This window comes from Diabrotica undecimpunctata, chromosome 5, assembly GCF_040954645.1.
Source record: "Diabrotica undecimpunctata isolate CICGRU chromosome 5, icDiaUnde3, whole genome shotgun sequence".
Lineage (NCBI taxonomy): Eukaryota > Metazoa > Arthropoda > Insecta > Coleoptera > Chrysomelidae > Diabrotica > Diabrotica undecimpunctata.
Window position 1 is genome coordinate 129,867,283 of NC_092807.1, and position 13,432 is coordinate 129,880,714.

Below are 13,432 nucleotides of genomic sequence, written 5' to 3' on the forward strand. Positions count from 1 at the left end.
TACATAGCATTTTGACGTTCTAATTCGTAGCTGAATAATAATATCACGATTACAAAATAATTTTTTCATTTTTATAAAGGTAGACCTGGCAATTTCAATACGTCTTTTTATCTCGTGATTTTGGTAACCTGTTTCATTGATGAGGGTTCCTAAGTATTTGTATTTGTTTACTTTTTCGGGTTATGTACAGTTTATTGCGATCATCGAGCAAAAACACAAAAGAGGGAATCTAATCGTTATGAAAAGAAGACCAAATAAGTGGCCTCTGATGGGCGACATATCCGGAAATGCGAATGCGCCAAATTTAAATTTCATGACACTTCACAATAATCATACAGTGGTGTAGGGGTTCTAGTTTATCTATTTATTTGTTATATTACATAATATAATATAACATAATATTAATACATAATATACTTAAAGTACTTTTTTTAAAACTAGAACACAATAAAGTTTTAATTAAATAATAACAATAATAGTCTAAAATGTGAAACAATTGTTAAAAAACTTCAATAGAAAATACAAATAATATTTCATGTGACAGTTGCGACAAACAATAACATCAGCAATTACATAACCCAACTAAATTTGATTTCTCAAACAAGGAAAGAGTTTCTCTTTCCTTGTTTAATGTGGCCTCTCAAGATGGCACTTCCTGTCTAACAATATTTTTGCCCCCACTACCTTTACATTCCCTCTTTTGTCTTTTTGCTCGATGATTGCGATACTAGTGTCATATATTGGATTCCTACTGAAGGTCATATATTTGGGTTTTTTGACGTTCATCCTTATGCTCAGTGATACCAAAACGCAACACCAAAGTTCAAACTATAATTACAGAATTTTAAAAAATTTATTTTTCACTTACCTAGAACTGAAGAATATATCCAATATTTCAATGCGATCGACCAATCAAATAAATACACCGAGGCAATTCGAGTATTAAAACAAATTTATTTAATCAACTGCCTGTTTTAACACGCAGAAATGCGAAATTTTAACTATCAATGTTAACCTGCTAATAAAAGGAAGTTTTTCGAGCTGTAGACAGTACCCTGTAGTGAATACATCTTTTAAATGTGGAAGCTGTAAGTGTTCACAGAACTAGTATATTAGGAGAAAATATAGAGTTCATTGTATAGTTGTGCTAAGACTGTTGCAAAAACGCAACGCTGAGCATAAATAGGTTTATAAAAAATATTCTGTTCTTTATAGGAAGATCCTAGAATGGCATATGGCATGCTGCAAAGTACTGAGCTGAGTTTAATAGAAAAACTTACCTACTATCAAGTTTTCGAAAACATATAGCTGTTGCCAGTTTGACCTTTATTTTCAAAAGACAAAATAATTTAAATGTATATAGTAAATAAAACAAATTAAATATTTTTAATGTTAGTCATTAAGTTTCCCTAAATAAATTTCATACAGGTAATAATTTATTCTACCTATTGAAATTTAACTAAATTCTTGTTGAAAATTAAAATAAAGACCAATAATGTTCAAACTGTTAGTAAAACTAAGTAGCCACGACATTGTTTGCCACATGATTGATTGAACTTGAACTAATAATCGGTGTAGCATGACATACTCAAATAATCTGATATTGATGTAGAAGTAGGAGCGTTCCATATAAACCAATCAATATTCTAGGGTTCTCCAAATACAATTAATATGACACTTTACATCATAAGCAATAAGGTTGTAAGAACTGACTTGATTTTTATTTTAAAGTTATACACACGATGTTTTTCAAATCGTTAGATAACGAAAATCTGTAAGTCGTTAATATCAGTTTATTTTAACCTGACAGAAATAACAATACCCAAAAATGTAAAAAGATATAACAAACCTACAAATTATATTACGAAAATATAATAAATTAACTGATTATATTTATGTTTAATTAAAGCTACGAGATTTTTGTTAGTAACTGTAGATCTTTATCTACTAATCCAAATTGCCTGCTATTCTTCTTTTTCTCGTTAATACTTCCTTAATAAATGAAAGTTGTTCATGACTACGGAAATCGAAATAAAAAAAAAATAAAAATAAAAATTATAAAAATCTTTCTTCTAGTTGTACTTACCCCTCCAGTTGCATACGTATTTAACCAATTTTGTAGGCATTTAGAATATGAGTTCAATTTTTTAGAGTTTTTTAAATGACTTATGATTATTTTATAACATCTTATTTTTATTTCGTCGTCATGTAACAAAGGTTGGCGATCACTTCTTTTAACGCTTCCATATCTTTTGCAATATGAAATATCTTTTTAACACTAACATTAGTCCAATCTCTGATATTCCTCAGCCAAGGTTTCTTCTTTCTTCCCTTTTTTCCCTTTACTCTTCCTTTCGTGATGATGTGAAGAGAGTAGTTATCGCTTCAAAGTATGTGACCCAGAAATAACATTTTTCTTATTTAATGGTATTCATAAGCTTTCTGTAATGTCCAATTCGTCTTAACACGTCTTTGTTTAAGACTTTTTTAGTCCAAGGAATTTAAGAATACGTATATGTAGACACATTTCGAATGCCTCCAATTTTTTACGGATTAGTCTCTCAGAGTACAAACTTCTACTCGATAAAGCAGTTGTGACAATACATAACATTCGATAAACCTCAATTTGATAGCCACACTCAATTTTTGCCTAGAGGTATTTATACTTGTTGACCCTCTTTAAAATTTTACTCTCCAATATCAGATGTATGTTGTCAACAGAGGTTTTCAAAGACACCATGTATTTAGTTTTATCTAAGTGCGTTGCTAGTCCCATTATTGTGCTTTCTATGTTAATTATTTTAACAAGAATTTGTAAATCGTCTATATTTATCGCCATGATTGTGGTATCGTCTGCAAATCTTATGTTATTAGTAATGTTTGCTCTAATACTGACACCTTCAATTCTTTTCCATAGTACCTCCTGAAATATTAGTTGGAAGTACACGGTTATTAATTGTGACGACAGCACACATCTCTTTTAGACTTCTTTTTGAATTTCCACCTGTTCTCACTATTTTCCACCCGTATGACCGCTGTTTGATTGTAGTATAGATTTTTGATTAAATTAATATCGTTGGGATCTAGGTGTATGTGTGCCAATGCATGTATGAGTTTACCGTGTTAAACTCTGTCAAAAGCTTCTTGGAAATATATAACACATATAAATACGTTTTTACTATATTCCCTACATTTTTTTAATAGTACCTTGCGCACAATGCCTCTTTTGTTCCCATTCCAACTCTAAATCCAAACTGTGTATAACCTAATTGCACTATATATTTTTTATAACATACTGATACTCAAACATTTGGTTGTTATCACATGATCATTAAATTTATGATATGAAAGCAAAAAGTATGTAAATTTAGTTTAACCATCTCATTGTAACACTCTCATTGTAATAAGATTATATGTAAATATATTACCAGTTGTTTTTTGACGTTACAGACGTAAAAAATAATTACGTGTATTCTTGACCTAAACATTTCATGTCGACGAGGTTAAAATCTATGTGACTAATCGCTAATGTCACACTCAAGCTTAAACGTATTAGAAAACCCCAAAGATCTCCAAAATAAGGTGTCAGAAAACTAAAAGAAGCTGATATAACTCCAACAGAAAATATACGAAAACTTTGATAAATTAAATACTAACACCTACGAGATAAACCAATAATGGGAAACATTAAGAAAACGACCTCAGCGTTCCATGCAAAGAGATATTAAAAGAACTGATAAGAAAGAGAGACACTGGATGACAGACGAAATGCTCAGCAGGATGGACCAAAGAAAATAAGCCAAGAATAAAGACAGTCATAATTACAAAACATTAGCAAGGAAATCAGATAAATGATAAGAGAGGCCAAACCAACTTACTATGAGAAAAAAAGTAAAGAGATAAATCTTCAGAACAAATACGACCTATTCAACCAACATAAAAAGTTTAAAGAAATAGCAAGCCAGTAAAAAAGAAACCACAACATAATACTTTTAGATAAAAATGGAAATACTAGGATAACGACTGACGAAAATCTAAAACGATGGAAATAATATATGGTAGAGCTTTTCGACAACGAAAGAGGAAACCTACAAGACATATCTTTCGAGGACAGAGAAACAAGTATAGAAATAACAAAGGAAGAAATATTGTATGCACTAAAGGACACCAGAAACGAAAAAAGCCCGGGGCCAGATCAACAGCCTATTGATATCCTTAAAATAATAGAAAATGAGTACATGGATGTCCTCTTACCGACAATCGCACCATAAGCCTGATGTCTCGCATACTTAAAATGTTTTTGAAAATCATCCATGAACGCATTTACCAAATACTTGATATGGATATTGAAGAAACCCAATTTAGATTCCGTAGAGGCGTAGGCGCCCGTGAAGCTCTCTTTGGATTTAACGTACTAATCCAGAGATAATAATAATAATAATCGCTTCCTTATTATCAATACGTCCCTGACAGAATGCTTGAAAATGACAACTACAAGCTATACTGGGACCGCACTGTGCTTACAGACCAAACAGTGGCGCATAATAGACCGGATCTCATACTAGTTAATAAAATTACTAGGCAAACAACACTTATTGATGTGGCGATACCCAACACCAATAATTTACTTGTTAAATACAACGAAAAGATCGCCAAGTACAGAGATCTAGAAATACAAATCAGGAGACAATGGAGAATGGAAAGTATCCTGACAGTACCTATTATTTTATCTACTACTAATGTTATTCCTAAAAACCTCCTAGAGAACATAAAACAGCTGGGTCTAAATGAATATCTCTATAAGACCATGCAGAAAGCTGTACTTCTCGCAACGTCCAGATGTGTACGAAAATTTTTGGGGGATACTTCAACATACCAAGTCACCTAGGTCTCGATAACACGGAAAGAGTCCCACCAGAGCTCAATCCTTTTGATACCGTAGGTATCTGGGATGAGTGAATTTTCCCCTTAAAGCGAGTGTGAGCCGTATGGCTAAATCTGGACATATAATAGTTTTATTACCCAACAGTTTCCCATTTCTAGGGTAAAAATTTAAGATTCATTTTTAATTAGTATACAATCAGTAGGTGATACAAAAATATCAAGTACAAAAATAAGTACAAAAAATAAGTAGGTGAAAAACAAAATAAAGAGTGAGAACAACATAATTAAACAAATCACTATGTAAATAAGAAATAAAAAGAAATACAAAAATAAAAGAAAAAAAATTGAACAACCTAAGGTACTCCATAAATCTGTGCGGTATTAACCAGAAGATTAATTGAGCATGAGAAAATAGCACAATGGTTGCATATTTTGTTATAATTATTGAACATAATATAAATGGGTGCCTTCAGTAACATATTTGTTCACGCACGTGGACAAGTAAACACGATAGTCGACCTGGAAGTAATTCTTGGCATTAAATTTAATTTGACGTAATATATCACTGCAGCCAATACAGTTGTGTAACAACTTATATAAAAATGAAACCACCGAAAATATAATTCTTCTTAACTCTAAACTTACAATATTAAACCTGTTACATAACAAAGAGATACTTGGATGTAAACCAAGATTCAGTACATTTTTGTAGACGAGTCTTGACTGCTCTAGCCTAATCTACTTGAGAATTAGGATAACGTCTGTATACCACTTCCATCTTAAATAATTTTGTCACATTGCTATATGACGTAATCATCTTATTGAAACTCATTGTTTACCCTCAGGTTTGACTGTTACTGCCGCTTTGGTTTTCTATGCCGTCGCTGCTGTCCAGTTCCCAACAGCTGTTTTTGCCTCTTTCTTCATTATCTTCTGCTGGGCTTCTTAAAGGCGATCTTTTATAATTGACTTAGAGATTGTACTGACTGGAATTATCCATATTCCTATTTTATTATGAACTGAAGCAGTTTTTTGTCGTTTTTGTTCCTTGTTCCTATTCTGTGGTAGCAGATTTTAGTTTGACGCTTCTGAGTATTCTAATTTTTTTAGTACAGATTAAGGATATATAGCTAGAATATTAGCACGGTTGGTATGCTTCCTTGGAGCCTTTTAACCTGTTTAGTTTTTTGCAGTAGTTTTCAACTACCAGGATAGGATAGTAAAAGACTAACTTTAATAGCAAGATATTGAAGACCAACGGGCACAACAGTACCAAAAAGACTCTTTAAACGTTTAATAGCATGCAGTCAACTTTAGTAACACGACTACATCCTTAGAATCTAAAAAAGCTTTCGCCGCCGAAATTATCAGTTTCATAACGAGCATCCATTGTACCCATTAGATCCAATGATTACGTGGAATTGCTAAAAGGATTGGACATCCCATTGTAGATTTTAAAAAGAATCTTTAGGGCTAGTATAGCACTAGGTTTTATACCGAAGACTTGGACAACTGTAAGAGTGGTGTACATACAGAAAATGGGATAACAAGACAACGCCCTACCTAAATCCTACAGGCCGATCATTTTTACAATATTTCTGTTAAAAAACACTTAAAAAATTGTCGATAGACACATTAAGAAGACGTCATTGAGGGATCATCCTTTTACTCCACTCCATTAATAATGAAGAGATTGCAGAAACAGACTTCCTATATAGAGGCTGCATTTAATATTGCGCTACCAAATTCTCTTTTAATGCAGCATCATCAAAAGAGATAACGGCTATAATATACAATTGAATCAAAGCAATGCTTTAAAATAGGCTGATTCTAACCGACTTGCAAAGAAAGGAGATTCTAGCCAAAACAGCGGTAGTCCACAGAGGAAGACTGCAAAATGCTAGTGGATGACTTGGATTTGCTCCTTAAAGTACAGGAGGTAGAAGTGCAGGCCTATGCTTATGCGGATGATCTAGTAATTATAGTGAGAGCAAAATATGGTAGTGTTATATCCATACTCCAAATAACATTAAATATCCTTACGTGATGGTTCAGTAGGAAAAAACTCTCTGTCTCAATCATAGTAAAACATTAGTAGTCAGTTTCAAAAGGAGACGGAACCTAGGTAACATCTAGATACCTGCTCTGTATAAAGAAACTGTCACGAAGGCGAATGAGGTCAGGAGTAATTCTAGATAAGCGGCTTACATGGAACTCCCATTTGGTAAGAATAATCAACAAAGCATAGCTTTCCCTTTGAGTATGTCAAAGGATATGTGGGAAACTATGAGATCTGAAACCCAAACATGTACTGACTATATATAACTGTAGTCAGGCCTATGATAACGTATGGTGCACTAATATTGTGGTCTAAATGCCAACAAAATACCACCAAAGAGAAGCTGAATAAGTTTTAATGACAATATTGCTTAATCATAATAGGAACCATGTCGACTGCTTAAACCGCCTTCGTGAAGGGCCTGCTTGACTTTCCTCTATGACATGTATGAATGGACAATAAGGTGAAGATAGGAACATACAGAATGCAAATAAGATGCCACGGAGTCTATCAGGATGCCAGGAAAGATATCCGAAGAGGTTAGAAAAAAATTTAATATTCAGTGTATAAACGAATAGACGCATACCAGAAAAAAAGAATGGAAGTTTTACATAAGTAGAATGGGGTGATCCGTGAGATAAAAATATCAAGAGATAAATCCTAAATCGATATGTAGTATCAGACGATTACGCAAAAAATGGATTGACAAATTTCCATAGAGATATTAACCTGCCAATGAACAAGCAAAATTGCTTAAAAAAGGTAAGAAAAAGAACAGAAAGAAATTTATTGCATCCTGCAGTGCCTGTTGCAAATATTTGTTATTAAATTCGTATATTCTTTAAAATAGTTGCTGAGATTTAGATAGTCTTTTAGGTTTTGTTTGTTGATTTTTTGTCAAAGAAATTTTATTTTTATATGGTTTATTAATGGCGTTTATATAGGGAAGAAAATATTATTTTTTATAGTACTATGTCTACTTATTCTCAACAGTCTCTATCCTCAACAGTGGTTACGCTCTACCTTTATTCCCCTGCCCAAGAAAGTCAATGCAAAAAGATGTGAGGAGCACAGACTCATTAGCCTAATGAGTCACACTTTAAAGATATTCTTAAAAATACTACATCAAAGAGTATACAAAAAATGTGAATGGGACATCAGTGACTCCCAGTTCGGGTTTAGGCAAGGTTTAGGAACACGAGAAGCAATAGTAGCAACACAGGTGCTGGTCCAAAATTGTTACGATCAGAAGAAGGATGTGTTCCTATGCTTTTTAGATTACCAAAAAGCGTTTGATCGTGTCCAACACCACAAGTTAATGCAGATCCTCAAGAAAGTTGATATAGACCAAAAAGACATAAGATGCATTGAAAACTTGTACTGGCATCAAACGGCACAGTTAAAAATAGACAATTCTATATCCAAACCCATACATATAAGAAGGGGCGTTCGACAGGGATGTGTGCTTTCCCCTCTTTTATTTAACATTTATTCGGAAACCATATTTCAAGAGTCTCTGGAGGATGCAAAGATGGGAATCAAAGTGAATGGATACTGATCAACAACATACGATATGCTGATGATGGTGTCTTAATTTGTGACAACATAGTCGATCTTCAACAACTTGTCACTATAATCGGAGAATACAGTAAGCGAATGGGATTAGAGATTAATACCAAAAAAACCAAATTTATGATCATCTCCAGAAACTTGGATGCACTTGAAAACTCCACCATAACACTGAATACTAAGTCCATTGAAAGAGTGAGTAAATTTAAATACCTGGGATCGTGGCTTTTTGAAGACTGGACATCGGACAGGGAAGTAAAATGTCGCATTGAGCAAGCTCGACAAGCTTTCGTAAAATTCAAGAAGGTACTGACTTGTTCAGAGTTCGATCTTCAACTGAGACTAAGGTTTACTAAGTGCTACGTGTGGTCAGTGCTGATATATGGCGTAGAGGGCTGGACACTCAAAACGAGGGATATAAACAGATTAGAAGCTTTCGAAATGTGGCTCTATCGCCGTATCCTAAAAATACCATGGACAGCGAAAATCACAAATATAGATGTCCTTAAAAGAATAAACCAAGAACGCCAACTTTTCGAAACCATCAAGAAAAGGAAAACGGCGTATCTAGGACACATCATGCGAAATAAAAAATACCAGTTCCTCCAACTTATAATCGAGGGTAAAATTGAAGGCAAGAGAGGAATGGGACGCAAGAAAATGTCCTGGCTCCGAAACATAAGGCAATGGACAGGGATTAACGACATACAATCTCTGATACATATTGCAAGAAATAGAGAATTAATGGAAAATGTGATCGCTAACATCCATTAGTGGATTTGCATCTAAAGAAGAAGATGTCTACTTAATATATTTTTTAAATTCATTTTGTTACGTTTTATTCTTAAGAAAAAATAAAATTTAAAGATTCTTATTTTTCTAATTTGGTTATAAAATTTTATTTTTTTTTAATTTTGTCTATTTATTAAAAAATTAATTTTATATTTTCCACGAAAATATTGAGTTTATTTTGGACAATTAAATAGTGAAGTGTTTAATTGTTTAGTCCTTTGTGGCGTGGAATGAGATCATTTTAGAAAGGATCAAATGTCACCAAAGTAGCAACCACACTGCGTGTAATTTAGGCCAAGCTAATCGATCTCGAATGCTACATTCATTGAAGCCTACCAATGAATGGAGCAAGAAATTGATGAAATTGTGAATTTTATTAATTCACATAAACATCGTCTTTGCAATAAAGCTGCTTTTATTTCTTTACGTAGGGCTGGTTTTATGACTCTGGAGTGTAATATAAAAAGTATTAAATAAAAAAAGGAAGTTTAAGCTTAATAAAAATAAGTCTCCCGGTAAGATTAATCTTTTAATTATAAGTCAGTTTTCAACTTGTTTTAAACTGTAGCCTGTTTTATTTACTGGCCTATGTGTTATAACTTATGTGATAACCTTAAAAGAAGTAATAGGAAATTTTATGACAAAAGAGCTAAGAATTACCGTAAATATAGAAGAAGCAGTGAAACTAGGAGATAAAACATGTTTAGTCAGACTGCCAAACAAAGAAAAAAAAAACAAAAATTATGGAAAACAAAAGTAAACTTAAAGAAGTGAAAAATGAAAAAATATATATAAACAATGATCTAACGGCAGAGGAATTACAAATACAGAAGGAAATACGAAGAATAGCAAAAGATGAAATAAAGAAAGGTAAACGTGTCCAAATTAAAGCCAACAAAATTATATTAGATGGTCTAGAAAGGAGATGGAATAGAAACACCAACCAGCTGGAGGACCATCATGGAGGTGGTTCAAAAAACTAGCAAGGAATGAGAGAATGCATTATTCGTTGACGGACGAGGCAAAGAAACAGGAAATGTCTGCAGATAAACTCGGGTACAACAAAAGTGAAATAAAGAAAGATAGACAAGAAAACAAAAATAAAAGACGAAGACAACAGAACAAAAAAAATAAAGAGTTGAAAATAAGCACATGGAACATAAGAACTATGCTAGCTCCAGGAAAAATGCTAGAAATAGAAAAATAACTCAAAAAGTATAAAATAGATATTGCAGCACTGCAAGAATTACGCTGGGAGGGACAGGGATAGATTGATAAACAAGACTTTACAATGTTATATTCAGGAGGAAAGAAGCAAGTGCAAAAAGGCGTGGGATTCATGATACTAAGGCACCTAAGAGAGAAAATTATAAATTTCAAGCCAATATGCGAAAGGATGGCCTATATTAGAGTCAACAGCAAACCATTTAATATATCAGTCTTGAATTTATACGCCCCCACAGAAACAAGCAATGCAGATGAAAAAGAAATCTTTTATGATAGGGTCGAAGAGGAGATACAAAAAATACCCAATGAAGATGTCATATTTGTACTAGGCGACCTCAACGCCCAGATTGGAAAAGAGGACTTTTTACAACAAATTGCAGGACATCATACAATATACGAAAACACGGATGACAATGGGCAAAGACTATGTAACCTAGCAACAAGAACAAATTTGTTAATAAGCTCAACAAAATTTGAACACCCTAAAATACATAAGGTAACATGGAGGTCACCAGATCAGAAAACATATAGTCAAATTGATCACATAATGATTAATAAACGAAAGCAATCGTCAATAAAAGATGTAAGAACGTTTAGAGGTGTGTGTACAGATTCAGACCACTACATGGTCACAGCAACTATAAGACAAAAAGTTAAAATTGAAACAAAAAAAACACCAACATAAAAAGTGGAATGTTAATAAATTGAGTAATGAAGAAGTAATAAAAAAATATGAAGAGGCAGTAACAGTTCAAATAAAAGAGAAATATAAAGCAGAAGATATAAACACAGAATGGGACACGATCACAAAAACAATAGAAGAAGGTGCAAATATGCAGAGAGGTAAAAGTCAGGCTAAAACAAAAAACGGATAGCATAACCAAGAATGTAGAGAAATAACAGGAAAAAAGTGCAAGCCAGAAATAAATGGCTAAGAACAGATAAAGAGGAAGACAGAGAAGAATATGAAAAATTAAGAAGGAATGCTAGGAAAGTGATAAGGCAAAATAAAAGAAGATGGCTAGACAAAAAAATGCAGGAAATAGAGCAGGAAAGAACAAATAGAAATACGAAAAGTTTTTACAAAAAGATTAAAGAACAAAACAAAAAATACACGGGCAAAACAAACGGAATAAAAAATAGAGAGGGAATAGTGATAATAGAGGACCAAGAATACAAGCAAGTATGAAAAGATTACTACAGAGAGCTTTTGACGGAGGAAACAATAAAAAAAGAAATGCATAACAAGGAGGAAACGGTGCACGAAGAAGAAGCAAATGAAGTAGACATTGAAATTTCAAAACAACCAACATTAGAGGAATTGGATGAAGTAATACAAAGAAGCAAAAATGGAAAAGCCCCTGGTAAAGATGAAATTAATATGGAACTAATAAAATACGGAGGAAGGGAACTAAGAGGAAAAATACTGGCACTATTAAAAAATATATGGAAAGAAGAGAAAATGCCAGGTGACTAGGAGGTAGGGCAGATCATAACAGTACATAAAAAGGAAGACCAACAAATCTGTGAAAATTATAGAGGAATAACGTTACTAAATACAACATATAAAATATTGACATCAATAATAAAAAAGAGGTTATCAAAGATCACAAAGAAGACAGTAGGACAGTATCAATGTGGATTCACAGACGGAAGATCTACAATAGGTGCAATACACACAATAAAACAAATACTGTAAAAAGCAAACGAGTATAAATTAGAATTGGAAATGTTATTCATATACTTCAAACAGGCATTTGATTCAATTAAAAGGGACGGATTAATGATAGCACTTAAAAAATTAAAAATTCCACATAAACTCCACATAAATTCCACTATAAGAAAATTAATAGAAATGACAATGAGAACTACAAAAATAAGCATAAAGACACAAAGAGGAGAGACAGAGGAATTCAGTATAAATAAAGGGATGAAACAAGGAGATGCCTTATCAACAACGCTATTTAATCTAGCATTAGAATATGTACTACGAAATATAAATAAAGGAAATCTCAGAACAAGAGGTGGTCAAATAATTGCATATGCAGACGATATTGCTATTATTGCAAAGAACAGAAAAATAATATAAGAAATGCTAGAAGAAATAGGAGAGAAAGGGGAGGTAATGGGGCTAAGATTAAATCAAGAAAAGACAAAAATATTAAGATTCGGGAAAAAACCAATAAAAGAAAAAATCAAAATAGGAAGTTCTGAGTTTGAAGAAGTAGAATACTTTAAATACCTAGGAGTTACAATAAGTAAATCCGGAGAAAGGAAATCCGAAATAAAGGAAAAAATATTAGCAGCGAATAAAGCTTATTTTGCAAACAAAAGATTACTTAAAAGCAAAACACTGACTAAAAAAAGTAAGATGAGCATTTATAACACCATAATTAGGCCAATATTATTATATACAGGAGAAACAATGACGATGGTTAAAAATATGAAGAAGACTTAAGAATAGCAGAGAGAAAGATTATGAGAACCATACTAGGACCAATCAGAACAGAGCAAAATGAATATAGAAGCAGAACAAATGCAGAAATTAAGGAAGAACTTAAGGAAGACATCGTAACTAAAATAAAGCAATGCAGAGTTAGATTGTTAGGTCACATTTGGCGATAAGGCGATGAGGCAGTGACATACGCAATGATAGAATGGAATCCAGGAGGAAGAAAGAGAAGGGAAAGACCGAGATCAAAGTGGCTGCAAGAAGTTGAAGAAGACCTCCAAAGGGCAGGAGTCAGAGAATGGAGAGGAAGAACTAGATACAGGAAAAAATGGAGAGATATTGTCAAGAAGATAAGATAAACAAAAAAGACTGATCCACTTAAGAAATAGGATCTAGAAAGCATTCGCGGTTTAACCCCACACTGGGGTGTATAGCCATTATATTTTATA

General features: G+C 33.0%; 1 protein-coding gene across 1 annotated transcript in view; it reads left to right on the forward strand.

Moving 5' to 3' along the window:
• Ac3 (Adenylate cyclase 3) overlaps positions 1 to 13,432 on the forward strand; it is a 399,292-nt gene that overhangs the window by 268,107 nt on the left and 117,753 nt on the right. The gene's annotated exons all lie outside the window — the stretch shown is intronic.